This window comes from Leuciscus leuciscus, assembly GCF_965113295.1.
Source record: "Leuciscus leuciscus genome assembly, chromosome: 6".
Classification (NCBI taxonomy): domain Eukaryota; kingdom Metazoa; phylum Chordata; class Actinopteri; order Cypriniformes; family Leuciscidae; genus Leuciscus; species Leuciscus leuciscus.
Genome location: NC_138730.1, coordinates 39,246,728 through 39,257,663, shown reverse-complemented (window position 1 = coordinate 39,257,663; position 10,936 = coordinate 39,246,728).

The window sequence follows — 10,936 nt, the reverse complement described above, 5'->3', positions numbered from 1 at the left end:
CACACACACACACAAAAAATATATATATAGTTGTGTTCATAAGATTGTACCCACCTAGCAGAATTTACAAAGGATGTTTATCATTAAAAAAATAAGAGGGATCATAAAAATGACCTTTTATATTTATAGCAATGTCCTGAATTAGACATTTCACATAACCTGTTTATATACAGTCCACAAGACAAAATGATACAGAATTTACATGTTAGTATAAAAGTTCCTCAACGATCAATGTCTGTTTTGCATGTTTTATGATTGTTGCTTATGAGCAGTGTTGGGGAAAGTTACTTTTAAAAGTGATGCATTACAATATTGCGTTACACCCTAAAAAAGTAACTAATTGGGTTATTTTGTTACTTTTTATGGAAAGTAATGCGTTACGTTACTTTTCGTTACTTTTTCTCACCTGGGCTAGATTTACTTTTTGTTTTTATGCCCTTTCACACCAAAAGTGAAATGAATAAGGCTCAGGCTGAAGGAAATGCAAGTTCACACCTGTACAGCAGAGGGCGCCACTCAAACAAACCTAGTGCTGCCATTCTGGATAGGAAGCAGGATAAGAAAGTTCAACGCATTACTTCAGCAATATAAAAAAAGATAAAATAAGCAAATGTGATGATTATCTGAAGTCACTTTTGCTGATTATACAGTTGATTTGTATCACTGAAGATCAGCAGCAAAGACATTTGTTAATAATTTTATGTGTTATTTAACATTGACTTATTGCAGGTTTGCGTAATACAGTATTTTGAGTTTGCATTTAACTGCTTTTATTCATTTGGAGGAATACTGAATCTGTTTCTATTCAGGTGAAATGAGTAAATGCATACTCACATTAGGTCTAGAACTACAATAATTATGTTTACAAAGCGGCAAGCGCACACCATGCTTCTGCACTTTTCTCCCGAATTCTGTCAACACGGGGACAGGAGAGCTGTTAGTCAGTAAATGGGAAAACAAAGTAACTTGCATTACTTGTGTGAGAAAGTAACTCATATTTTGTTGTAACTTTAAAAGTAATGCATTGCTTACCCCAACACTGCTCATGAGTCTCTGAGTTTTTCTTGAGTAGTGAAGCTGCTCACTGTACTTGATAAAAATCATCCAGGTAGTATTCTTTTATTCATTCTTTGGCTTTCCAGGATCTTCTGTACATTTGAGCTCTTCTGCAGAGTGGCTATATGATCTTGAGATCCATCTCTTTATTACACTGAGGACCTGATGTTATTATTGATATTATTTTGACTTCTGGGAAATACACTGATGGACCAAAACATTATGACCAGTAACAGGTGAAGCAAATATTGTTGATCATCTCCTAAACATTTACATGCCCCTTCACAGCCCGAACTTAAATGCTATTTGCTGACGTTATGCAAATGAGACCTAACCAATACATTCATGAGTTTTTAGAGAAGTGCATGACATGAATCAAACGTAATGAATTCATTTTTGATAAATAATACAAAATGAACACAAAACACCAGTGCTTACAGTAGTGAAGTAAATTGTTCAAAGTGCAAAATACCACAAAACTAAGTCTAAAACATAAATATATTCTAAGTATATATATATTCTAAAATATAAGAAAAGCAGATAAAAGAGTAGCCTAGTGTAAATTTAAATCAAGTAAACAGCCAAGTGCGGCCAATCACGTTAGTGTGTTGGTGGATGATTGGAAGGTCTCGTGGATGAAGCTTGAAGATTGACGCGGGCTTTACGGCAAAACTTGAACTTTTAACAAAACTTAACTGAACACGAGACTCTACGGAAAGAAAAGAACTAGGAAAGACAAGTAGATGACACTATAGTCGTTAGATGGCTTGAATTAAACTGTTAATCCATTTCCTGCTGTCTTGATCTGTCATCTTTTCGATTCTGTCGACTTGTCTACTCGTCTGATGCTTTAAACCTGAGGTGTCTGTTCAGCCTCTTTGAAGAGTTCTGATATCGTCTTTGGTTCAGTGCTGTTTCTTCTCCTCTTACATACATTACGTGGGTCATTCTTCATTTGTGGTGGCAAGTGGTGTCAAACTTTACAACAGTTGAAATAAACTTTAAATACCAATAAATTGTATTTGTATTCTGTAGGATAAACACAATTTGTGCACTATTAATAGTTACATTTTTGTTTTAAAATACATAGGCCTATTTAATTGAGTTTGAGAGATTGCATTTGTAACAAAATATGCATGTTCCCGCCATACCTCAGAGAGGTATCATGGAATGTAATTGCAACAATATAACATTTTAAACACAAATAAAGTGGATATATTGTATTTAACATGTACATATAGATTGTATTTAACATGTACATTTTTATTAAATTGTTTGAAAAAATATATATTTTGTAATATCTAAGAAAAAAAGTAGTGTCCGCCAAATTCATGTCTGTGGTCTTACATCAATGGATGTCGTCCCTTTAAGAAAAGGGGGAAATCTATTTGGATTACTTCCTGTGTGTAAAGCTCATTGCAGGTGCTGGTTGATCTCAGGGGTGCATGGTGAGTACATTCTTTCTTATTAATTTTCTTAAAGTTAGCTAAATTCCTGGCAATTTCATGTGTCACACTTTATTAGTGTCTGTGGTGTTATGTTGATAACTTGCAGTTCTCTTACGAGAGGTCTCTCGTACTTGCGTAAGATATCTTACGCTAGGGGGGAAAACCTCTTTTCCTCGAGATATTGAAGCCAAAAATTATCCTTAATTTTGCAATAATGTAAAACGCATTGCAGCAGCATGCAGACATGGGCGAGACAGCTCGCGCGCCCATTGGCTGCTCTGCGGCAACTGCACCAGCCTATCGATAGAGGCTCCTCATGACGTCAGAACCAATGAGGGCGCTTCGCGCCCATTACGTCATGTCCCGCCGAAATCGGGTGGGGCCAGGGCTATAAATACGGCCCAGAGAGGCTGGTTTGGTCAGTTTTTCATCTCTTCAGCGGGCCTTCGCATCGCTGGATCCTGAGAGGAAGCCGCGCCGTCTGAGTCAAGCACCCAGCGAGATTAGTGCATCTGAAGCTGCTGGTCGACATCTCGCCGCCTTCAGTCGCCGTTTCTGCTGACGCTTTCCGGCGTACATATCCTTTTCTCTTCTACTGTGTTTTGTGTATGTGTGTGTGTTCGCCGCCGCGACACACACTCTCATTGCACTAAAAGAGCCGGGCGTCTTTTTCAAGACGCCCCCTTTCCCCCCCAACCCGCAAAGCTCGCCGGTGCTCCCGCTTGCCTTGCCTGCTTGGAGGATGATACCTGCTCTCCCTCTGTTCGAGCCGCGCAAACCGCGCCGTTCACAGGGGATGTCAGGAGCGGACGGTCACGGGGCTCGCTTTCTCTCTCCCTCTGTTCGAGCCGCGCAAAATGCGCCGTTCACAGGGGAGGCTGGAAGCGGACGGTCGGGGTTAGTTTTTCTTTACGTACAAGAAAGCTACCCTGCCTCTGCGCCCCATTCACGCGTCAATCACCAGCGGAAGAAAACATGTTGACGCTATTATATGCTCGTGCATCTGAAAGCCTTTGTGTTCCCCCCTGTGGCTCAGTGGCGGAATCTTTGGTTTTTCACACGAGAGACCGGAGTTCGAATCTCGGTCTAACGGCAGATTAATTATGCCTCCAATGCTTCGCTCTGTCAGTTCCCTGAAAGGCGACTGCAGATGTGCATTTTGCAGCCAACGAGCGCGTTGTACAACCCGCTCGCCTGCACCCAAACACCGTTTCTATGGTTCCCGTGCGTCACTGGCGAAAGGAGAAAAGAGTGTTAATGCCCCGCTGCGGCCGGGCCGAATTCTATTTCTCATTCCCCTCTGAAGTTCGGGCGACTGGAAATGTCATACTGCAGTGAGCGAGCCTGTTGTAATGCACGCACCAGCATGTTGACGCTCTCTGTTTCTATGGCAACTTCTCGCTCGTTCAGTTCCAGTAAATGCGACTGTTCCAGTGTATTCTGCAGTAAACAAGTCGGCGACACAGCCCGCTTGCCTGCTCACAAACGCCGCTTTACGGCTACCCAGATAAATCCCCTAGAGTGTATTTTCTGGTGTTCCGGCCACGGCCGATGGTGTTATGAGTGTAGACAAAATGCCCACTGCCTGCCCAGTGCTCATTCCTACACAGAAACACAGGTTTCTCTGATAATACACAGGGCTCGCGCACATGAAATCGACCCAGATCGATTGCGCATTAAATGTGGTAAATGTGCCCACTGCCCAGTGCCCACAAACACTACGTTCTGCATGTCTCAAGGTTTCTGTAAAACGAAACCAACATGCATTCGCTCTGCTCAGGCAGACAATGCTCTCAGTGTTGTAAATGTGCCCGCTATCCCACGCCCACATTCACACATAGACATAACAGGTCTTACGGGACTCGCCCAGCCCTCCCCCTCTCGATTGACCACCGCAGAGGAGTCGAGCGCGGGCAATCTGCCCGCAGTTATCAGCGCGCCCCATGCCTCAAATGTCATAAGCTTATGTTGCAGCACACTGAAGCCCCTCTGTCGCTGAGCGACCAGAGCGCGCTTCGCATTCAACCCCTAGCCATTCGTGCAAACGCATGGGCAAGGCTACCCGGGGTTTCGAAGTGGGTGCTAGACATTATAGAAAGAGGCTATTCGCTACAGTTCGGTCGACGCCCGCAACGCAAAGCGGCGCGAATCGATACTACGGTGAAAAAGGAAGTAACACACCTACTTCGGGCCGAAATAGCGAAGTTACTGAGCAAAGGGGCTATAGAACCCCTATCACAAGCTCAGAGCGAAGGGGGCATGTACAGCAGATATCTTCTGGTACCAAAAAAAAAAAAAAAAAAGACGGGGGTCTCAGACCCATTTTAGATCTAAGACGACTAAACAAAGCACTTCTGAAACGACGGTTCAGAATGCTCACGACCAAGAAAATCCTCTCGCAAATTTGCCAAGGGGACTGGTTCATGTCGATAGATCTGAAAGACGCTTATTTTCAAATACAAATAGCGTCACGTCACAGGCGATTTTTGAGATTCGCCTTCGAGGGCCAGGCATATCAGTTCACAGTCCTGCCATTCGGCCTATCCCTGGCACCTCGCGTATTCACGATGTGCATGGATGCAGCGCTCGCACCCCTCAGGCTCCGAGGCATACGAGTGCTGAATTATTTGGACGATTGGCTGGTTCTAGCTCGATCACAGTCGGAGCTCATAGAACACAGGACCATATTACTCGATCACCTCGAGAATTTAGGTCTCACAGTCAATTGGGCAAAGAGTTCACTGTCTCCCAGTCAGAAAATATCTTTTCTGGGCACAGATCTGGACTCGCTGTCTATGACAGCACAGCTGTTGCCGCAGCGCAGACTAAGTATTCAGCGCATGACAGAGATTTTTCGCCACGGCACTTTAGTCCCGCTCAAAAAGATTCAAAGGATGCTGGGTCTCATGGCTTCAGCATCCTCAGTGCTTCAGCTGGGTCTGCTTCGCATGCGCCCGCTGCAGTATTGGTTGAAAGCGCGCGCCGCGCAGAGCTTGGACCTCCGGTCTCGCGCGCCTCAAGGTCGATCAGAAATGCGTCGCAGCTCTGAAACCTTGGACAGTGACCGACTGGTACCGGTCACGTGTAAGCCTGGGGACTTCCTCGAGTGTGAAGTTGGTGTCTACGGTCGCCTCAACCTCGGGATGGGGAGCGCTGCTCGAGGGCAGACCGTTTTTCGGCCAGTGGTCGGAACGGGAAAAGCTTCTGCATATAAACTGCCTGGAAATGATGGCAGTCGACAACGCGCTGAGGCGTTTTTTGTCCCCAGATAAAAAGACACCACGTCTTGGTCCGTTCGGACAGCATGTCAGTGGTGGCTTATATAAATCACAAAGGAGGTATCAGATCCAGAATCCTTCACAGGCTGACGGAACGCCTCCTGGTCTGGGCTCAGCACAACCTGCGCTCGCTCAGGGCAGCGCATCTGCCCGGCCATCTGAATGTGGGACCAGACAGACTGTCCAGAAACAATCTGCCGACAGGAGAATGGTCTTTTCATCCACAGACAGTCAAAATGCTATGAAGGACATTTGGCAGAGCGGAAATAGACCTATTTGCGTCTCAAGAGAATGCTCATTGTCAGGAATTCTTCTCCAAGAGCAGGGATGCGCTGGCTCACGCTGGCCCCGCTGCCCGCTCTATGCGTTTCCCCCTGTCACGCTCCTACCCCAGGTGTTAGGGCGAATCAGGGAGAGCAGATGCCCAGTGCTACTCGTCGCCCCATTTTGGACAAACCAAGTCTGGTTTCCAGTCCTGATGCAGCTGACGAGTCCCGCCCCGTGGCCGATACCGGTGAGGAGGGATCTCCTCGCCCGGAGCTTTGGTCCCTACATGTGTGGGCCATCAACGGGTACCCGTTAACCTCCCAGCGGGAGTGTTAAACACGATCACGCAGGCTAGAGCTCCATCTACGAGGCGGCTCTATTCCTCAAAATGGTCTGTGTTCACTAGCTGGTGTACAGCGAGTGGCACCTCACCCTCACGCTGTGGGGTGCCGGAGGTTCTCTCCTTTTTACAAGAGCTTCTGGATAAGGGCAGAACCCCATCCACGCTCAAAGTTTATGTGGCGGCCATAGCAGCGTTCGCTGAACCACCGCTTGGCCAGTCATTAGGAAGGAACGATCTGGTCATTCGCTTCCTTAGAGGAGCTAAGAGGCTGAACCCTCCCAGACCACCCTCAGTTCCCGTTTGGGACCTTTCCACGGTTCTGGAAGCCATGAAAGGTGCCCCATTCGAGCCAATACAGTCAATAGACCTGAAACCCTTGTCTTTCAAAACAGTGTTTTTTCTGGCTCTCGCTTCAGTGAAGCGCATAGGGGATTTGCAAGCGCTCTCAGTGAGCATGACGTGTATGGAGTTTGGGCCGAATGACTCGAGAGTCATACTCAAACCAAAGCACGGATATGTTCCTAAATCCCTCAACACACCGTTTAGGGCACAGGTTATCTCCCTGTCGGCCCTGCCGGTATCTGAGGAGGAAGGGGACGCAGGCTTCCTTTGCCCGGTCAGGGCGTTAAGAGCCTATGTGTCTCGCTCATCTGTTTTCAGACAGACGGAGCAGCTCTCTGTTTTGTTCAGCTGACGTTCTAAGGGACTAGCTGCGTCAAAACAGAGTCTATCCAGATGGATAGTTGATGCTATAGCGCTAGCTTACACATCCAAGGGCCTGCAATGCCCGATAGGTGTCAAAGCGCACTCCACAAGAGGCATGGCCTCGTCGTGGGCTTGGTCCAGTGGGATTGCCTTGCAAGATATCTGTATGGCGGCAGGCTGGGCCTCCCCGTCTACATTTATAAGGTTTTATAACCTCAAGGTTCCCGCTTTGCAAGCTAGGTTGCTCTCGGTTTAATTTTTCAGTATTGCCCGCCCGATGCTATCGGCTCGGGATGCTGAAACTGCTAGAGCGTCGATCACTGATCGCCTATATACTTCTGTGGGCAGTACGTAAGTCCCCCATATTTACCAGTCCAGGCTGAGTTCGCCCTGGCTGTGTGGAACACTTGATATAACATGCTCTTATCAGAGCTCAATATTACAGGAATGATGCTATTCTAGCCCCTCTTCCCGGATTCTCTGTGAGTCCCTTGTGATTAGGCACTGTATGAGCCCCGGGCACCTGCCCTTGGGACTTTAGTGTTATGTCTCAAGCACGCACGGCGTTTTACATTGTGTTCCCCTAGCGTAAGATATCTTACGCAAGTACGAGAGACCTCTCGTAAGAGAACGTACTCGGTTACTAACGTAACCTCGGTTCTCTCTAGAAGAGGGAACGAGTACTTGCGTATCTTGCCGTGCATGCGTCATGTTCTGATTCGCTTCAGCGATGAAAAACTGACCAAACCAGCCTCTCTGGGCCGTATTTATAGCCCTGGCCCCACCCGATTTCGGCGGGACATGACGTAATGGGCGCGAAGCGCCCTCATTGGTTCTGACGTCATGAGGAGCCTCTATCGATAGGCTGGTGCAGTTGCCGCAGAGCAGCCAATGGGCGCGCGAGCTGTCTCGCCCATGTCTGCATGCTGCTGCAATGCGTTTTACATTATTGCAAAATTAAGGATCATTTTTGGCTTCAATATCTCGAGGAAAAGAGGTTTTCCCCCCTAGCGTAAGATATCTTACGCAAGTACTCGTTCCCTCTTCTAGAGAGAACCGAGGTTACGTTAGTAACCGAGTACGATTTTACATATTTTAATCAAAATTTTGATAAAAACTGTTGGAAACTTTTCCTTCGTCGAAGCAGAGACCAGGAGACGTTGGGATATCTTTCAAGCAGAAGTTACTCTTTATTGAGAACTCACTGTGCATCGCTGTAGTCATCCAAGTCTGACTAAAGGAACTTTACATTGCAATTTATATACATTTAGGGGGAGGGATTTACATAGAGGTGGAGACACTCTTAACAAAGCATGTAAATGAAGTGTACAGGTTTAGGAACCCGGCCTAGACTCTAGAGTGTTACCAATCCTAATCCAATCAGCATAACTATTCAAATGCATAGATGCTAATCCAATCAGCCTAACTATTCAAATGCATAGATGCTAATCCAATCAGCCTAACTATTCAAATGCATAGATGCTAATCCAATCAGCCTAACTATTCAACAACTGGGGCTGGGGCTCCAAGAGCCATTAAAGACAAAGGGTGAGAGTCTCAGTAATCTGACTCATTTAACTTACAATAGAGCAGGAATCTCTTGCTGGAAACTCTATTTAACAGCTGATACAATCATCATCTATACCTCAAATGTTAAATTCAATCTACTCAACTTTCTCAGTTTATATACTATTGTATTGGAACCTAATTTAAACATTTAATAAATTTGTAATACAACTATACTTATTCATAATTCCAAAATGTCCCCATATCTTTAAATCATCATGATGGCAGCATCCATTTTAGAAAAGTCTGGATTTAGGCTAATTTGTCTGTTTGCTCAATAAACTTTTAATTGTTACACCTTTTATGCAATATTACGTCTGTGGTGTTACTTCAAAACGTATCTGAAATTTATTTCCTTCAGAGCCATTTAATCTTATAATTTAATGTTTTTAGACTGTAAAGTGGTTTTAACATTTTAGAATAAAGACTATAAAGTATTCTAAGTATTCACAGACCATTTTTCCAGCCTTTTTTATGTATATACTCATTTAAAAAAAAAAAAAAAGAAACAAGAAACTTCTTTGGCAAAAGTAGGGGCCAAGATGAACAATTAAACATTTCTTTTGAAAAATGAAATTTAAATGATCAATGAAACTGAGTCCTTAAAGTAATTTATGTATTTGTTAATTATTACCTAAAGTTGCATATCCCTGCTCATTTTAGAACAAACCAAAAAAAAAAATTTTTTTTTTTTTTTTTAGCTTCTGTCAAATGGGTTTTTTATTCAAACAACAAATAGCCTTAAAATAATTACAGGTTCCAGGATTAATTTTCTTATATGCGAAAAAAAAAAAAAAAATACTATAAACAACACCCCATCCCCCGCCTGTTAATATATAATCCAGTGACATTAATACACAGCACTTAAGTCAGTCTACAATACATTGCATTAAGAAGTAACATTCCTATTGAGGTAGCAGATGAAAGGGTCCCAAATCTTGTGGAATTGACCAATTTTGCCTTTCCAAAGGTATCTAGTTCGTTCCAGGTGTAGAGTAGACATCAGTTCCTCAAGCCATAATTTAGCATCAGGAGGGTAAACCTTTTTTCAAAACAAGTAGTAACTGTTTCTTGGCTGTTATCAGACAATATGTGAGAAATTTCTGTTGAGCACTGTTCAACGAATATATATGGTTAGAATGTCCTAATATAATGAGCACTGGGTCTGGTTCCAAGTTTACATTAAGTACATCTGAGAGCAATTTAAAAACCTCACACCAGAATCCCTGTATTTTATGGCAGAAAATAAAACTATGGGCTAAATCAGCATCTTCTGATTTGCACTTATCACAAAGAGGCGAGACATTGGGGAAAATCCTATGTAATTTATTTTTTGAGAAATGTAATCTATGTAAGACCTTAAATTGAATGAGGCATAATCTTGTATTGACCGATTGTTTATCAATATCCTCTAAACCATTCTGCCAAATCTCTTCAGAGATTCCAATCCCCATCTCTCTTTCCCATTTCTCTCTAATCAAGCTTGTAGAGGGAGAAGTAGCTGTTTGTAACTTTCCATAAATTAAAGATAACTGATTTTTGTTTCCTCTAAACTGAGTGAGACAATCATCACTGATTGAGGGCGGGACCTCATCCAGGGCGACAACTATGTGTACGTAAGTAATTCCTTATCTGTAAAAATCGGAAAAAAATTTTTTTTGGAAGGTTGTATTTCTGTTGTAGTTGCGTAAAGGAAGCTAACGCCCCATCCAAATAAAGGTCCTTGACTGTGCATATACCCAATTCCTTCCATTGATTAAAGGTTGAATCCAACCTCTAAGGGGGAAATGATGGGTTATTTGCGATCGGGATTAAGAGGGAGAGTGATTTTATATTAAGGTAATCTCTAATCTGTCTCCAAATATGCAGCTGACTTTTTATGACAAAACCATTAACTACAGTTTGGTCTAATATCACTGGGGAAAGCAGCACTGCTCCAAGATCATGATGGCAGTAATCCCGCTCCATCTGAAGCCATTCTGGGGCATTAGCCGACTGTTCCAAACATAGTGCAAAAACTTGTAAGTGAGTGGCCCAGTAATAGATGCGAAAATCCGGAAGGGCCAACCCCCCCTCATGTTTAGTTTTACAAAGGTGTGTTTTTTTTATTCTGTGACCCTTATAGTTCCATAGAAAAGGAAGAACAATCGAATCAAGGTGTTTAAAGAAGAACTTTGGCAAAAGTATTGGAATATTACGAAATAAATATAATATTTGAGGTAGAAATATCATTTATATCGCATTTATTCTGCCAATTAAGGAGATACAAACCA